The 19,649-nt window shown below is 47.5% G+C and overlaps 1 pseudogene; it reads left to right on the forward strand.

Annotated features, from left to right (window-relative positions):
• Positions 1-14,898: 14,898 nt before the first annotated feature.
• On the forward strand, positions 14,899-17,679 carry LOC119332838 (annotated as a pseudogene).
• The last annotated feature ends 1,970 nt before the right edge of the window (positions 17,680-19,649 follow it).

A 19,649-nucleotide genomic window follows, 5' to 3' on the forward strand; every position in this document is an offset into this window, starting at 1 on the left:
GCGCGAAGGGCAATCCGCGTAGAGGGAATATTTCAGATACTTCTCCATCACCAAAAATTATGAAAAAATACCATCGTTCCTATAGCACATGTGCCCACATCGTGCAAAAAAACTCATGATTTTATCGCGCTCCGAATATTTAGTAATATTGACGCCGCATCGTTACCGCAGAACGTCTACTACCATGTCATCGCCGTCCGTGAGGGGGGGGGGCACACACCGGAGACGCGTCCCGCCTCTTCGGACATGCCACCACACCAGCCCGCATGTATGAGGGCCCGGTGCGACGCTCCGGTGGCATTGCTACCCCCAGTGCCCCTTTCCCGCCTAACCCTGTAGCGTTTGACCACGGGATCTAGCCCTTTGACTTTGCACGGACGGGCTTTGACCAGTGGACCTCCCTACCCGGTTGTGTTAAGTCAGCCCATGGGAACACTTTGGAGCAACATCCGGCCAGACCCACAGCAAGATCCACTCCGTGTAGACCCCACGCGTTCGTTTCCCCCCTCCAGGTGCCGGCGGCGGCGCCGTCCGTGAGGGGGGTGCACACCCCGGACATGCGTGCCGGGCGTTTGCAACCGCCACAACACTTCCAGACTTGTGAGAGGCCGCCTTCGCAAGATTTGGCGGCATGCTAGCCTCCGAAGGCCACCGGCCACAGCCGTAGACGCGCGAAGGGCAATCCGCGTAGAGGGAATTTTTCAGATACTTCTCCATCACCAAAAATTATGAAAAAATACCATCGTTCCTATAGCACATATGCCCATGTCGTGCAAAAAAACTCATGATTTTATCGCGCTCTGAGTATTTAGTAATATTGACGCCGCATCGCTGCCGCAGAACATCTACTACCGTGTCATCGCCGTCCGTGAGGGGGGGCCACGCACCGGAGACGCGTCCCGCCTCTTCGGACATGCCACCACACCACCCCGCATGTATGAGGGCCCGGTGCGATGCTCTGGTGGCATTGCTACCCCCCAGTGCCCCCATCCCGCCTAACCCTGTAGGTTTTGACCACGGGATCTAGCCCTTTGACTTTGCACGGACAGGCTTTAACAAGTGGACCTCCCCACCCGGTTGTGTTAGGTCAGCCCATAGTAACACTTTGGAGCAACATCCGGGCCAGACCCACAGCAAGATCCCCTCCGTGTAGACCCCACGTGTCCGTTCCCCCCTCCAAGTGTCGGCGGCGGCGCCGTCCGTGAGGGGGGCACACCCCGGACACGTGTGTCGGGCGTTTGCAACTGCCACAACACTTCCAGACTTGTGAGAGGCCGCCTACGCAAGATTCGGCGGCATGCTAGCCCCAGAGGCCGCCGGCCACAGCCGTAGACGCGCGAAGGGCAATCCGCGTAGAGGGAATTTTTCGGATACTTCTCCATCACCAAAAATTATGAAAAAATACCATCGTTCCTATAGCACATGTTCCCACGTCGTGCAAAAAAACTCATGATTTTATCGCGCTCCGAGTATTTAGTAATATTGACGCCGCATCATTACCGCAGAACGTCTACTACCGTGTCATCGTCGTCCGTGAGGGGGGGCCACGCATCGGAGACGCGTCCTGCCTCTTCGGACATGCCACCACACCACCCCGCATGTATGAGGGCTTGGTGCGATGCTTCGGTGGCATTGCTCCCCCCCCAGTGCCCCCGTCCCGCCTAACCCTGTAGCGTTTGACCACTGGATCTAGCCCTTTGACTTTGCTCGGACGGGCTTTGACCAGTGGACCTCCCCACCCGGTTGTGTTAGGTCAGCCCATAGGAACACTTTGGAGCAATATCCGGGCCAGATGTTGCCCCGGGCCTATGGGCTAACCTTACACAACTAGGTGGATACGTCTACTGCTCGAAGCCCGTCCGTGCAAAGTCAAAGGGGTAGATCCCGTGGTCAAACGCTACAGGGTTAGGCGGGTGGGGGTCCCTAGGGGGTAGCAATGCCACCGGAGCGTCGCACCGGGACCTCATACAAGCCGCGTGCCGGGTGACTACACCTGCCACCATGCTTATATAACCGTAGGAGGGCCACCGCAACACCTGGCGGCATTGCTACCCCCAGGTACGCCATCCTATCTAACCCTGACACAGACGACTGCCGGGTCTATCCCTTTGACTTTCGCTGGACGTAGTTTGACCGGTGGACCTTTTCACCTTGTTGTCATAGCCCAGCCATAGCTACACCCCAACACAGTCCCGGCACAACCCACCCCAAGATTCCCTCTGCGTCGGCCCGACGTGGCCGTTTCCCCCCTCCGGGGCACGGCGGCATCGACGCCCGTGAGGGGGGAGGGGGCACACCCCGGAGCCGCGTGCCTGTGCCTGCCACCACGTTTCCACAACCGTAGGAGGGCCCATCGCAACACGTGGCGGCATTGCTACCCCCCACAGGTACCCGGCCCGTCCCGTCTAACCTCTCCGTGACACGACGGAAGAAGGCCCGTGTGGGGGGCAATCGATATATGTTTTCTGTACATTTAAGTTAATGAAATTAGTATTGGAAAAAATTAAAAAATAATAAGAGAAAATACAAAAAATATAAAAATATTATTAGAAATCTATGCCTACGGCAAAGCCATCGGCATAGCTACGGCCACGGAATGGTAGAGCCCTGGATCGATGACGTGGCGTAGGGCGGGGATCAATGACGTGGCAAAAACCATGGGCCAGGCCTATGTCGACGGCCTAGCCGTCGGCATAGAAATGCCACCCCACGGGACCGGCGAACAACGCGGATCGATGACGTGGCGGCACGGCGGATCGATGACGTCGGCGTAGCTATGCCGACGGCCACCGTTAGCCCGTCGGCGTAGCCTGACGCCGTCAAATTGCCGTCGCCGCCCGGGTAGACGGGCCCACGCGATATGCCGACGGCCTTCTCTATGCCGACGGCCCCCGTCGGTATATTCGGAGAAATGCCGACGACTTATCTATGCCGACGGCCCCCGTCGACATAGATGGTTATACGCCGACGGCCTTTCTACACCGACGGCTTTTATTGGGCCGCCGGGGTATGCCCATATATGCCGACGGGGGCCGTCGGCATAGATATGGCCGTCGGCAAAACAAGTTTTTCTGGTAGTGACGTACTTATAGTTCTGAAACTAATGTTTCCATAGTTCAGGAGCTTAGAGAAATAGGGCAGATGTAATGAGTTGCGGGTGGATGGATGGATTGTCTTGCCTTCCTGCGGCTCACCAGCATCACCATCTCCGCTTCAAGATCCAGCCACCTACCGCCTTGCCCATGGTGACAATAATGGCCGCCGGCAGCCTCGCTACAGCCGGATCCTATGTCCCCTGCGATGACCTTCTCGGCTGCAGATAAAAGGAGCAGAGAGGAGTGGACATCAAGGGGGCAGAGGAGGAGAGGTCTTTGAGTGGCTCCCTGGGATCTCCAACGTGTGCCCGGGCCGCGTCATCCCTCGCCCACCATGCCTGTCACGTATGGCCGCCGTGAGGGTGAGGAAGAGATCGGGAGAGAGGGTCACAAACTCATGATCCGGATGAGACCGAAGGAAAGTTTGTAGAATGTTTTGTGATTGAGGAATGTGTGGCCTAGCTAAGCAAAGTTAAGATTTGAAAGGGAAGATTAGTATTGGGTAGGATCGGCTGGGTGGGTCGGGGATAGATTTGGAAAGCATGGTTAGGGATAGGAAAGCGTGTTCAGGGATTGCTGGTTTTTATTTTGGTGTTTTTCTTCCTGGTTATTTGCCCACCGGTTTTGCGGCGGAGATGAAAAAGAAATGGTGGGAAGGCATCATTCGATGGGGGAGGCATCGTTCTATGGGAGGCTAACGAGACAAAACGACAATGGACTCCTCCATTAGGAGTTGAGATATTGTTGTTGAAGTGACTAAGCTATAGTGGAACATGTGATGAGTACCTTTAGTGATCTGGTAATAGATAGCAGAAAAGTTCCCACCTCTTTCCACAAGGAGTGACCCTGAATAATCGAACCCACGAGAGGACGTGCACTTATGACGAGGTTTCCACCAAGACTTTTCCAAGAGTACTAAATTCCAAGTTTTAGACTGGATAGTAATTAACTTTGCTGTTGAAACACCTAGGTGTGTCTAGGGCACATCGAGATGTGCTCTAGTTATTACCGAAAAAGGCTTTCGCCCCGCTTTATATATAAAGCAAAGACCACCAACAACCCAGTACAACACACGCCACCAAAACACACGTACACACCCAAGGCAGGATACATAGGCGCTGAGCGCAGCAACACCACCCCTAGCACTACAAGAGCCACCGGAGGCCTCAACCGTGAACATGCCACCGCAAGGAGAAGAAGCTACATACGACGCACCGTGGGCTCCAAGGCGGTGCCTACAGCAAGGTTACGACTGAAGGAAATATGCCCTAGAGGCAATAATAAAGTTATTGTTTATTTCCTTATTTCATGATAAATGTTTATTATTCATGCTAGAATTGTATTAACTGGAAACATAATACATGTGTGAATACATAGACAAACAGAGTGTCACTAATATGCCTCTACTTGACTAGCTCGTTAATCAAAGATGGTTATGTTTCCTAACCATGGACAAAGAGTTGTTATTTGATTAACGAGATCACATCATTAGATGAATGATCTGATTGACATGACCCATTCCATTAGCTTAGCACCCGGTCATTTAGTATGTTCCTATTGCTTTCTTCATGACTTATACATGTTCCTATGATTATGATATTATGCAACTCCCGTTTGCCGGAGGAACACTTTGTGTGCTACCAAACGTCACAACGTAACTGGGTGATTATAAAGGAGCTCTACAGGTGTCTCCAAAGGTACATGTTGGGTTGGCGTATTTCGAGATTAGGATTTGTCACTCCGATTGTCGGAGAGGTATCTCTGGGCCCTCTCGGTAATGCACATCACTTAAGCCTTGCAAGCATTGCAGCTAATGAGTTAGTTGCGAGATGATGTATTACGGAACGAGTAAAGAGACTTGCCAGTAACGAGATTGAACTAGGTATTGGATACCGACGATTGAAGCTCGGGCAAGTAACATACCGATGACAAAGGGAACAACGTATGTTGTTATGCGGTCTGACCGATAAAGATCTTCGTAGAATATGTAGGAGCCAATATGGGCATCCAGGTCCCGCTATTGGTTATTGACCGGAGACGTGTCTCGGTCATGTCTACATTGTTCTCGAACCCGTAGGGTCCGCACGCTTAAGGTTTCGATGACAGTTATATTATGAGTTTATGAGTTTTGATGTACCGAAGGAGTTCGGAGTCCCGGATGAGATCGGGGACATGACGAGGAGTCTCGAAATGGTCAAGACGTAAAGATCGATATATTGGACGACTATATTCGGACATCGGAAAGGTTCCAAGTGATTCGGGTATTTTTCGGAGTACCGGGTAGTTACGGGAGAAGCAATGGGCCTTGATGGGCTTTAGTGGGAAGAGGAGAAAGGGCAAGGGGCTGCTGCGCCCCCCTCCCCTCTGGTCCGAATTGGACTAGGGAAAAGGGGGCCGGCCACCTCTCCTTCTCCTCCACTTCCTTCTCCCTTCCTCCCCTCTTGGTGGACTCCTACTAGGACTTGGAGTCCTAGTAGGACTCCACATCCTGGCCGCACCAATTGCCTTGGCCGGCCTTCTCCTCCTCCATCCTTTATATACTGAGGCAAGGGGCACCCCATAGACACAAGCTGATCCACGTGATCATATTCTTAGCCGTGTGCGGTGCCCCCTTCCACCATAGTCCTCGATAATATAGTAGTGGTGCTTAGGTGAAGCCCTGCTGTAGTAGTACATCAAGATCGTCACCATGCCGTCGTGCTGACGGAACTCTTCCCCGACACTTTGCTGGATCGGAGTCCGGGGATCGTCATCGAGCTGAACGTGTGCTAGAACTCGGAGGTGCCGTAGTTTCGGTGCTTGATCGGTCGGGCCGTGGAGACGTACGACTACATCAACCAAACGCTTCCGTTGTCGATCTACAAGGGTACATAGATCATACTCTCCCCTCTCGTTGCTATGCATCACTATGATCTTGCGTGAGCGTAGGAAATTTTTTGAAATTACTACGAAACCCAACAGTGGCATCCGAGCCTAGGTTTTATATGTTGATGTTATATGCACGAGTAGAACACAAGTGAGTTGTGGGCGATATAAGTCATACTGCTTACCAGCATGTCATACTTTGGTTCGGACTGACATTACGCGTACGCTTACACGAGACCGGTTCTCCCGACGTGCTTTGCACATAGGTGGCTTACGGGTGACAGTTTCTCCAACTTTAGTTGAACCAAGTGTGGCTACGCCCGGTCCTTGCGAAGGTTAAAACAGCACCAACTTGACAAACTATCGTTGTGGTTTTGATGCGTAGGTAAGATTGGTTCTTGCTTAAGCCCGTAGCAGCCACATAAAACATGCAACAACAAAGTAGAGGACGTCTAACTTGTTTTTGCAGGGCATGTTGTGATGTGATATGGTCAAGACGTGATGAGATATAAGTTGTTGTATGAGATGATCATGTTTTGTTGAAGTTATCAGCAACTGGCAAAATCCTTATGGTTGTCTCTCTATTGCATAAGATGCAAGCGTCCAATAATTGCTTTACTTTATCGCTATGCGATAGCAATAGATGCAAGAGCAATTGTTGGCGAGACGACCACATGACGACACATTGATATAGATCAAGATGATGGAGATCATGGTGTCATGCCGGTGACGATATAGATCATGACAGTACTTTGGAGATCGAGATCAAAGAAGCAAGATGATGATGGCCATATCATGTCACATATTTTGATTGCATATGATGTTTATCTTTTATACATCTTATTTTTGCTTAGTTTGACGGTAGCATTTTAAGATGATCTCTCACTAATTATCAAGAAGTGTTCTCCCTGAGTATGCACCGTTGCGAAAGTTCTTCGTGCTGAGACACCACGTGATGATCGGGTGTGATAGGCTCTACGTTCAAATACAACGGGTGCAAAAAAGTTGCACACACGGAATACTCAGGTTATACTTGACGAGCCAAGCATATACAGATATGGCCTCGGAACACGGAGACCGAAAGGTTGAGCGTGAATCATATAGCAGATATGATCAACATAGCGATGTTCACCAATGAAACTACTCCATCTCACGTGATGATCGGACATGGTTTAGTTGATTTGGATCACGTAATCACTTAGAGGATTAGAGGGATGTCTATCTAAGTGGGAATTCTTAAGTAATATGATTAATTGAACTTAAATTTATCATGAACTTAGTCCTGGTAGTATTTTGCAAATTATGTTGTAGATCAATAGCTCGCATTGTTGCTTCCCTGTGTTTATTTTGATATGTTCCTAGAGAAAATTGTGTTGAAAGATGTTAGTAGCAAAGATGCGGATTGGATCCGTGATCTGAGGTTTATCCTCATTGCTGCACAGAAGAATTATGTCCTTGATGCACCGCTAGGTGACAGACCTATTGCAGGAGCAGATCCAGACGTTATGAACGTTTGGCTAGCTCAATATGATGACTACTTGATAGTTTAGTGCACCATGCTTAACGGCTTAGAATCGGGACTTCAAAGACATTTTGAACGTCATGGACCATATGAGATGTTCCTGGAGTTGAAGTTAATATTTCAAGCAAATACCCGAGTTGAGAGATATGAAGTCTCCAACAAGTTCTATAGCTAAAAGATGGAGGAGAATCGCTCAAGCAGTGAGCATGTGCTCAGATTGTCTGGGTACTACAATCGCTTGAATCAAGTGGGAGTTAATCTTCCAGATAAAATAGTGATTGACAGAATTCTCTAGTCACCATCACCAAGTTAGTAGAACTTCGTGATGAACTATAATATGCAAGGGATGACGGAAACGATTCCCAAGCTCTTCGTAATGCTGAAATTGACGAAGGTAGAAATCGAGAAAAACATCAAGTGTTGATGGTAGACAAGACCACTAGTTTCAAGAAAAGGGCAGAGGGAAGAAGGGGAACTTCAAGAAGAACGGCAAGCAAGTTGCTGCTCAAGTGAAGAAGCCCAAGTCTGGTCCTAAGCCTGAGACTAAGTGCTTCTACTGCAAAGGGACTGGTCATAGGAAGCGGAACTGCCCCAAGTATTTGGCAAATAAGAAGGATGGCAAAGTGAACAAAAGTATATTTGATATACATGTTATTGATGTGTACTTTACTAGTGTTTATAGCAACCCCTCAGTATTTGATACTGGATCAGTTGCTAAGAGTAGTAACTCGAAACAGGAGTTGCAGAATAAACAGAGACTAGTTAAGGGTGAAGTGACGATGTGTGTTAGAGGTAGTTCCAAGATTGATATGATCATCATCGCACACTCCCCTATACTTTCGGGATTAGTGTTGAACCTAAATAAGTGTTATTTGGTTTTTGCGTTGAGCATGAATATGATTTGATCATGTTTATGCAATACGGTTATTCATTAATGTCAGAGAATAATTGTTGTTCTGTTTACATGAATAAAACCTTCGATGGTCATACACCCAATGAAACAAGTTCATTGGATCTCGATCGTAGTGATACACATATTCACAATATTGAAACCAAAAGATGCAAAGTTAATAATGATAGTGCAACTTATTTGTGGCACTGCCGTTTAGGTCATATTGGTGTAAAGCGCATGAAGAAACTCCATGCTGATGGGCTTTTGGAATCACTTGATGCTTGAGAACCATGCCTTATGGGCAAGATGACTAAAACGTCGTTCTCCGGAACAATGAAGCAAGCAACAGGTTTGTTGGAAATCATACATACTGATGTATGTGGTCCGATGAATATTAAGGCTTGCAGCAGGTATCATTATTTTCTGACCTTCACAGATGATTTGAGCAGATATGGGGATATCTACTTGATGAAACATAAGTCTGAAACATTTGAATAGTTCAAAGAATTTCAGAGTGAAGTGGAAAATCATCGTGACAAGAAAATAAAAGTTTCTACGATATGATCGCAGAGGTAAAATATTTGAGTTACGAGTTTGTCCTTCAATTAAAACAATGTGAAATAGTTTCACTACTCACGCCACCTGGAACACCATTGTGTAGTGGTGTGTCCGAACGTCATAACCGTACTTTATTAGATATAGTGCGATCTATGATGTCTCTTACCGATCTACCACTATCGTTTTGGGGTTATTCATTAGAGACAGCTGCATTCACATTAAATAGGGCACCATCTAAATCCGTTGAGACGACACCGTGTGAACTATGGTTTGGCAAGAAACCTAAGCTGTCGTTTCTTAAAGCTTGGAGTTGCGATGCTTATGTGAAAAAGTTTGATCTCAATAAGCTCAAACTCAAATCGGAGAAATATGTCTTGATAGGATACCCAAAGGAGACAGTTGGGTACACCTTCTATCACAGATCCGAAGGCAAGACATTCGTTGCTAAGAATGGATCCTTTCTAGAGAAGGAGTTTCTCTCGAAAGAAGTGAGTGGGAGGAAAATAGAAAACTTGATAAGGTAATTGTACCTTCTCCCTTATTGGAAAATAGTTCATCACAGAAATCTGTTCCTGTGACTACTACACCAATTAGTGAGGAAGCTAATGATGACGATCATGTAACTTCAGATCAAGTTACTACCGAATCTCGTAGGTAAACCAGAGTGAGATCCGCACCAGAGTGGTACGGTAATCCTATTCTGGAGGTCATGTTACTTGACCATGACGAACCTACGAACTATGAGGAAGCAATGATGAGCCCAGATTCCGCAAAATGGCTTGAGGCCATGAAATTTGAGATGGGATCCATGTATGAGAACAAAGTATGGACTTTGGTTGACTTGCCCGATGATCGGCAAGCCATAGAAAATAAATGGATCTTCAAGAGGAAGACGGACGCTGATAGTAGTGTTACTATCTACAAAGCTAGAATTGTCGCAAAAGGGTTTCGACAAGTTCAAGGTGTTGACTACGATGAGAGTTTCTCACTCGTATCTATGCTTAAATCTGTCCGAATCATGTTAGCAATTGCCGCATTTTATGAAATCTGGCAAATGGATAACAAAACTGCAATCCTTAATGGATTTCTTAAAAAAGAGTTGTATATGATACAACCAGAAGTTTTTGTCAGTCCTAAAGGTGTTAACAAAATGTGCAAACTCCAGCGATCCATCTATGGACTGGTGTAAGCATCTCGGAGTTGGAATATACGCTTTCATAAGATGATCAAAGCATATAGTTTTATACAGACTTGCGGTGAAGCCTGTATTTATAAGAAAGTGAGTGGGAGCACTACAACATTTCTGATAAGTATATGTGAATGACATATTGTTAATCGGAAATAATGTAGAATTATTCTGCAAAGCATAAAGGAGTGTTTGAAAGGAGTTTTTCAAAGAAAGACCTCGGTGAAGTTGATTACATATTGAGCATCAAGATCTATAGAGATAGATCAAGACGCTTGATAAGTTTTTTCAATAAATACATACCTTGACAAGATTTTGAAGTAGTTCAAAATGGAACAGTCAAAGAAAGAGTTTCTTGCCTATGTTACAAGGTGTGAAATTGTGTAAGACTCAAAGCCCGACCACGGCAGAAGATAGAAAGAGAATGAATGTCATTCCCTATGCCTTAGTCATAGGTTCTATAAAGTATGCCATGTTGTGTACCAGATCTATTGTGTTCCCTACCACTGAGTTTGGCAAGGGAGTACAATAGTGATCTAGGAGTAGATCAAGGACAGCGGTCAAAATTATCCTTACTGGAATAAGGACATGTTTCTCGATTACAGAGGTGACAAAAGGTTCATCGTAAAGGGTTACGTCGATGCAAGTTTTGACACTGATCCAGATGATTCTAAGTCTCAATCTAGATACGTATTGAAAGTGGGAGCATTTAGCTAGAGTAGCTCCATGCAGAGCATTGTTGACATAGAAATTTGCGAAATACATGCGGATCTGAATGTGGCAGACCCGTTGACTAAACTTCTCTCACAAGCAAAACATGATCACTTTTTGGGTCTTAATCACATAGCGATGTGAACTAGATTATTGAATCTAGTAAACCCTTTGGGTGTTAGTCACATGGAGATGTGAACCAATCACATAAAGATGTGAACTATTGATGTTAAATCACATGGCGATGTGATCTAGATTATTGACTCTAGTGCAAGTGGGAGACTGAAGGAAATATGCCCTAGAGGCAATAATAAAGTTATTGTTTATTTCCTTATTTCATGATAAATGTTTATTATTCATGCTAGAATTGTATTAACTGGAAACATAATACATGTGTGAATACATAGACAAACAGAGTGTCACTAGTATGCCTCTACTTGACTAGCTCGTTAATCAAAGATGGTTATGTTTCCTAACCATGGACAAAGAGTTGTTATTTGATTAACGGGATCACACCATTAGATGAATGATCTGATTGACATGACCCATTCCATTAGCTTAGCACCCGATCGTTTAGTATGTTGCTATTGCTTTCTTCATGACTTATACATGTTCCTATGACTATGAGATTATGCAACTCCTGTTTGCCGGAGGAACACTTTGTGTGCTACCAAACGTCACAACGTAACTGGGTGATTATAAAGGAGCTCTATAGGTGTCTCCAAAGGTAAATGTTGGGTTGGCATATTTCGAGATTAGGATTTGTCACTCCGATTATCGGAGAGGTATCTGTGGGCCCTCTCGGTAATGCACATCACTTAAGCCTTGCAAGCATTGCAGCTAATGAGTTAGTTGCGAGATGATGTATTACGGAACGAGTAAAGAGACTTGCCAGTAATGAGATTGAACTAGGTATTGGATACCAACGATCGAATCTCGGGCAAGTAACATACCGATGACAAAGGGAACAACGTATGTTGTTATGCGGTCTGACTGATAAAGATCTTCGTAGAATATGTAGGAGCCAATATGGGCATCCAGGTCCCGCTATTGGTTATTGACCGGAGACGTGTCTCGGTCATGTCTACATTGTTCTCGAACCCGTAGGGTCCGCACGCTTAAGGTTTCGATGATATTCGGAGTCCCGGATAAGATCGGGGACATGACGAGGAATCTCGAAATGGTCGAGACGTAAAGATCGATATATTGGACGACTATATTCGGACATCGGAAAGATTCCGGGTGATTCGGGTATTTTTCGGAGTACCGGGTAGTTATGGGAGAAGCAATGGGCCTTGATGGGCTTTAGTGGGAAGAGGAGAAAGGGCAAGGGGCTGCTGCGCCCCCCCTCCCCTCTGGTCCGAATTGGACTAGGGAAAAGGGGGCCGGCCACCTCTCCTTCTCCTCCACTTCCTTCTCCCTTCCTCCCCTCTTGGTGGTCTCCTACTAGGACTTGGAGTCCTAGTAGGACTCCACATCCTGGACGCACCAATTGCCTTGGCCGGCCTCCTCCTCCTCCATCCTTTATATACTAAGGCAAGGGGCACCCCATAGACACAAGTTGATCCACATGATCATATTCTTAGCCGTGTGCGGTGCCCCCTTCCACCATAGTCCTCGATAATATAGTAGTGGTGCTTAGGTGAAGCCCTGCTGCAGTAGTACATCAAGATCGTCACCACGCCGTCGTGCTGATGGAACTCTTCCCCGACACTTTGCTGGATCGGAGTCCGGGGATCGTCATCGAGCTGAACGTGTGCTAGAACTCGGAGGTGCCGTAGTTTCGGTGCTTGATCGGTCGGGCCGTGGAGACGTACGACTACATCAACCAAACGCTTCCGTTGTCGATCTACAAGGGTACATAGATCATACTCTCCCCTCTCGTTGCTATGCATCACTATGATCTTGCATGAGCGTAGGAATTTTTTTGAAATTACTACGAAACCCAACAACGACACCGAAGTGCCGCCACCGCCCGACCCAAGGATCAGAGTTTCCCTCGGAACAACACGACGGGCAGCGAGAGTCGCGGCGACGCCTTCAAGAAGGTAACGAGCTTCACCGTCGCCGGTCAATCCGAAGATAGAACAGGTTTTCACCCCGACCAATATTCACCGCCACCGAACGCCACACCCTGGCTACCATGCCGCCCACACGGCCAAGGCCACCAGGCAGCACCAAGTCACGGGCTTTGCCCAGGAGCACCGCGACACCACCACCAGAGCCGCCGCCCCAGCATCCAGGACCTTGACACCACCTCACCCGCCACCCACCGCTACCCCAACCAAAGAGAGAATGGAAAGGAACCGCCTTTCGCACTCTTGAGTAGTCCCCAGCATCGAGACCCGGTAGACCGGCCAAAACTGGCCACCATCGACCCATCCTGCTGCCGGGCGCGAGACGAGCTCGGTCCTGCTGCCGGGCACAAGACGAGTCAGGTCCTACTGCCGGGCGCGAGACGAGTCCGATCCTGCTGCCGGGTGCGAACGAGTCCAGTCCTGCTGCCGGGCGTGAGACGAGCTCGGTCTTGCCGCCGGGCGCGAGACGGGCGATGGGCGCCGCTGGAAGAGGGCCAACCCTCCGATGAAGGTAGCGCCCGAATGACGGGGAGAGGAATCGAAGGTCGCCAAGACCGCTCACCGACAAGAAGACGCCGAAGAAGTCCAGCCACCGCCGTGAAATGACCCAGACCACCGCCATGGGCCACCACCACGCCGTGGCAGCCCACATCCACGTCGGGACCCCGAGGGGCAGCCCCGAACCATCGCCACCACCCTCGCCGCCAACAGCCGCCGCACGCAAGGTCGGCCGAAGCCCACACCGCCGCCAGCGCCACCACCAGCACGAACCACCACCTCCACCACCGCGCCGCCACTCCACCTATCACCCGCAGAGATGGCCGACCACGGCCCAAGCTGCCAACAGAGACCCAGCCCGCGCCGCCCGCCAGATGTGGCAGCCGCGGCATCCGCCGCCGCCAGCGCAAGGACGGGCATGCCACCACCGGCGCCGCCGACCAAGCCCCTGCGCCAGATCGAGCGGATATGGGCAGAGCCTCGCCCGCGCGCCGCCTCCCGAGCCGGAGCACCGCAGCCGCTGCGCTTCACCAGGACGCGTCGCCGACACGCCGCCTCCGACCGCCGCACCACGCGCCCTCCGCCGCGCCACAGGGCCCCGCAGCAGCCCCGCGCCGCCACCAAGAGCCGTCGTCCTGTGCCGGCCACTCCAAGCAGAGGAGAAGAAGGGGCCCCGCCGCCGCCGCGCCACCCGGGCTTTGCCCGTCAACACCAGCCGGCGGCGGCGGGGAGGAGGGGGAGAGGTGGGGACGAGGGGACCGGCGGCTAGGGTCCCCCCCCCTCGGCGCTCGCAGGAGCGTCGCGGGAGGGGAGGAGGGGGTTCCAAGCCTCCGTCGTGCTCTAGTTATTGCACATCTAAATGAGTGAATCAAGCATAAAGAGAAGAAAAAAAATATCCACACGAATCTCAACATAAGATCAATGGCATAGGACTTAGATGTGCAATACTTATTGCACATCTAGATGTGCTTTAGCAAAACTGATAAAAATAGGCATGTGTATGAGGACTTGATACCTATAACCATATATTTGTGATCGGGATAATTGTGATCTCTACTCCTAAACAAGCAGTCCGTAGGACGTTTGTTCGTTCGTTCTTTTCATTCCCCACCCCATCGCACGATCACCCCCCTCCGATTTTTCTATCCCACCATCGATCTTTTCTGATTTTTTCGGCCTAACCAGCCCTCCAATACAGCCTACTCAACCACAGGAACCGAAAAACCATCCCACCCCTCAGGTCCTTCCTCCCCTCTCCTACGCCCTTGTTAGGGCAAAAAGCACACGCGCACATGCCGCTCCCCCCTCACACTCACCCGGTCCTTCATCTCCACTCTCAGCCAAGACCCCTTTTCTTCGCCGGCGTCGTCCTCCAGATCTGATGCACCACCGTGGGACGAATCGTAGGGATGGTGACGGCGACCGGCATGCTGTGGGGCTAGCTGGTGGGAGTGGCAGCGCACCACGACCGCTCGTGGTGGGGCGCACGTTCAATGCTTGCGGCAGTTGTAGTGGTGGTGTATGATGGGTGCCGATGTGCAAGATCAACATGTGCCGACACGAGATTCGTTGTCAAGGTCCATGTCTTCTCCTCTGAGTTTGGCTTCACCCTCTCCCAGTTTCTCTTTGAATTCGTGTGTTGATCTTTGAACCAGAAATTTAGTTTGTCTATTTCTGAGTTCCTAATGTTATCTCTTGTTTTCATGTGTCGCTCATGTATTGCAGTGCAACATTTTATTTCTAAGTTCTGAACCTGAATTTTGTTGCATATTCATCCTGGCCGCATGCTTCATCGTAAGAAGAAACAAATTAACTATGCTATCTTCCACTACTTCACTTAGTAGATTGCAATACTCTTCTTGCTAACATGAGTGCTCGTCTAATACAATATGCTGGAATCACAGGGGAGGAAGTACAAGAAGCTTTTCGGCGATTCCACTTCTGGTCTCGGTCATCTTGCCCACGGCCATGGTCTACACCAGGAAAGCTGACAAGGACGGCGTGAAGATCATCCACGAGGTGCACGGCAACCTGAAACTGAGCTCCGTGAAGTAGATACAGCTCAACGCCCCCTACGCCGCTGAATGCGCCAAGATCACGATCATCTGTGCGGTCATCGTGCTCATTGTAAATCATCATCGTACACAAAATTCAGAAGGCGTTTGTTTTCACGGCGAAATGAAGGTTGAACTGATCGAACAAGTTTGTGCATGTTGCCTGTTTTAGAAAGCCATTGCCGCCAGACAATCTTTCACCACGATTAGAGTGTATAAGCTCAACGGGAACAAGGATATGATAGCCATGGAGTTCTCAAACGTCGCTGGATCTTTATCCTCATGCTATGTGGCAACAAGTGATCGACTAATGCCTATAAATCTTCTGGAAAAAAGAAACCAAAATATGTGTGGCAGCGTGTTTGACAGACGTTTGCAGGTTCCTTTTCTCATGCCACGGTGTCCTTCAGTGCCGGCGCGAGGTCGACGGTTTCCAACTTCGTCACGGCCGTCATGGTGTTCATCGTTTTGTAGTTCTTGGTGAAGCTCCTCTACCACATTCCCATGGTAGCGCTAGCCTCCATCATTCTGGGGGCACTCCCTGGACTGATTGACATCACAGAATCTTGCAGCTTATGGAGAGTCGACAAGATGGACTAACTCATATGCCTCGGCCCGTTCGTCCGCATGCTCTTTGGGTCCATGGAGGCTCGGAGTCAATCGATATTTCCTTGATCTGAATGATCGATTGAATCATGTATGCATGGTATCTTCCAGTTCTCTGAGTTTCTTAGGAATGATCGTTGCAACTTGCCATATCCTTTGCAAAGATCATCATCCATTCACTCTGGCTCAGGAGGAGGTTCTAGGCAGGCTACAAGGAACAAACATCTTTTGTAGCGTCAGGCAGTACCCCATGGCATGCCGAATAACAGCCGTACAAGTCATACGACGTCCTTCCTCTGCTTCACGGTGCGACTTTCATCAAAGAAAGGTGCCAATATGATAAACTAAAGCAAACCTCACAGTGTGTAAAGTTTGATGTGAGTGCTCACACGGGTGTTGTTAATTCAGGATCATGGAATGAGTAAGGGAAGAAGTGGACACATCCAATGAGAAGGTCAGGGAAAGGGTGCAATCAGTTGTCTTTGACATGTCAAGTAAGCTTCTACAGAGAAGTTTTATAATTGCTAAACTTATACTAAAAATTCCAAAGACATATGTGATTCAGTTATGATTCTGGTCTGCATACGCGGCGAACATTGGCACTTCACAAGGAGCTAGCGTCTCCCGGCATACAGGTGGAGTGATTTACTGATGGGCATCATATTGTACTTTTGTCGAAAAAATCTCCAAGTCAATGTAAAGAGTTGACCCAGAGATAATTTAGAATAGTTTCGATTACTGGTTACATATACTATATGAATGCCCTTTGTTCAGTAAGGATCAACTTTGTTAGTTCACACATGCTCTATTGGAGACCAACCTTAATGTGTATGTTACAAAATACAACCAGTGCAAAATGCACATCTCATATGTCGGGAACCACACACATGGTAGGAGATGCTGTCGTTCTGTGTGTACTATGTGGTCTTCTGCGGTCAAATTTATTTTATTTTATTTTATTTTATTCAACTCCGACTCAATTTTTGCTACTTTAGACCTTTGCACTTCACCTGGTTAAGTGCTGCAAAAGGTCAACTTGGGAATGGCTATTTGGATAAGTAAATAGTACTATAAGAGAGTAGAGCCTAAAACTCAACTCGGGAATGGCTGCAAAAAATCAACTCAGGAATGTGCGTATAGCCTAAAAATTCCATCATCTATAGGCTTAAAGAGAATGTAGGAACAAACACTCTTATGTTACATTTTTTAACATGAAGTTGCTTTGATTCTTCTTTAGAATTCAAAACTTTGATCGAACAAGCCTTGGATTCTTCTTGGTCATCTGCAATGATGTCAGTTCTGTTTTGGGTTTCTTATACATGTTGCATCTCTTCTATGGTATAGGAAAAGATCCATTTCATGACAAACTTAGAACAGATTGTCTTCATGCTCTTCATTGCTTCAATGGAAGATAATGAGAGTATATATATTGTCGATGCAGAAAGGTTCTCACAGTATATGGGGTTAGTTGTAACCTTTCCTTAGATTGAGAAGAAAAATCCTGACAGTACTAATCAGTTATGCCATTTCCAAAATACATAATGATTTTTTACATTGTAAATGGTCCCTTGACTTGCTCTTTGCAGGTACGTGCTCGTGGCAATGGTCCCTTGACTTGTGCTTTTCAGGGTCAGAATAGTATGCAGGTTCTTCCTAGAATCGAAACACGTTAGGAAGGCTGCTATATTCCTTGTAAGTGTTCTATACTGAACGAATGTTTGGTTTGTAACTTGTTGAGTCGATATGGTCTATTTTATTAGATTTTGCATGAAAAGAATCAAACAATACCATAACCAGCAGGTGAAGGCGTTGAGTAAAAGTATTGAATTTTGTTATTAGACTTTGCATGAAAAGATTTTGTTAACTGCCCTGACTGAAGTCTAGAGGTAACTCACATTATTCGGAGTTGCATTCTCATTATGCACAATTCTTTCCATTCGCAGGTCTGAAAATATAATTGTATGGATGACTTCAAAGGGGATGCCGAAGTTTGTATGAATGTCGTATTCCAGGTCAGAATAGTTTGCAGGTTCTTCCAGGAATCGAAGCACGTTAGGAAGGTTGATATCGGATGTTTGGTTTGTAACTTGATGAGTCGATATGGTCTAACAAACTTGTTGTTAGACTTTGTTTGAAAACTATCAAGCAACAATGCCATAGCCAGCAGGTGAAGGCGATGACCGAAAATAATCCAATTTTGTTATTAGACTTTGCATGAAAAATAGTTTTGTTAACTGCCCTGACAGAAGTCTAGAGGTAATGTGTTAGAATAGCAATCATATGTGCCTCATGAAACCTGATACGTTCATTGGGCATGCTTTTTAAATTTTCTCTTTGTTCATTATATTTCTTGATTGTTGTATCCATGCAATATTAATCAAATATGTACACTTAGCTAGATTTTTATTTATTAGGTTTTAGATGGTTTTCCCTGGTACCATGGAACATTTTGAGTGTTATATCTTTAGGTTCTCGTATTTAGCCCGCGGCTCCATCCTTTGTTGAAGGGAAACTAAAGGTTCCTACTTGATAGGCCCTCACTTTCATTTGGTTTATTGGAGCATATAATTGGTAAATTTGGTGACCTAAAAGCAGTTTCAGGTATAGGACATAAAAATTGAGGGGAATCTGCTTTTCCTCTTCTCACAAATGCATAAATTTGTACCACGAATTAGGCAATTGCGCGCGAGGGAGGGAAGAGGAGAGAAACATTGACATTTCTCATGCTTTGGATGTATTCATAGTTTTCCTTTTCCATGGCAACACATGAGTGTGGCTCCGTCATAGTAGAGCCCGAGATGAAGGGTGGGGCCAATGTAGAACTAGGAGGTAGTAGCACTAAGAGCGGAAGGCGGTTGTCGCCCTTGTCCCCTGTTGCCAGCCTACCTTGCCATCATCGATCACTGGCTCACTTAGAACACGAGCTAGTAGATTTTGTGATAAGAGTGAGGAGGATGGTACCATAGAAAATGTGGAAAATTGCATTTTATTAGAGATGGATCCACAAAAAATTGCATGAGTGAGTGGTTTATATATTTTCTTCATCAATTTGTACAATTTTGTGGTTAGGGTAGAGGGGTAAATGCATTGGTTGGTTGCTTCAAGAGTTAATAACGGACAAAGTGGCATATCGGTTGCGTGCCGAACAACCGACATCATATTTTCCTTTCGTTGTAAGGTATGACATTCAACTGTATGTTATAACATGGCAATGTCTAAGGACACAACAGATCTGCCTTCTTGGGCGTCATGGGCGGCACATGCCTCATTCCCCTTGATGGCGGTGGCAGATGGCATGAACATGGGGGGAGGGGATTAGGGCAGAGAGCGGGGCGGTTGCCAGGGGATTCCTCCTTGATGGTCCATGGGGTTGTATGTTGTGAAGGAAAAATGAGGCCATGGCGAAGGTCAGGTGGGCGTCATCTGACTTTAAAGGAGTGGGCACCAGCGAGAAATGTCCCGCTATGGCGGAAAATTGAGAGAGAAGGGGACGGACCAGTAGGAAAAGGGAAGGGTGCATCGTCGACTGGAGTTTTTGTGTTGGAACCGTGTGTTGAAGATAATGGAGGATAATCTGGAAAACC

This window comes from Triticum dicoccoides, chromosome 7A, assembly GCF_002162155.2.
Source record: "Triticum dicoccoides isolate Atlit2015 ecotype Zavitan chromosome 7A, WEW_v2.0, whole genome shotgun sequence".
Classification (NCBI taxonomy): domain Eukaryota; kingdom Viridiplantae; phylum Streptophyta; class Magnoliopsida; order Poales; family Poaceae; genus Triticum; species Triticum dicoccoides.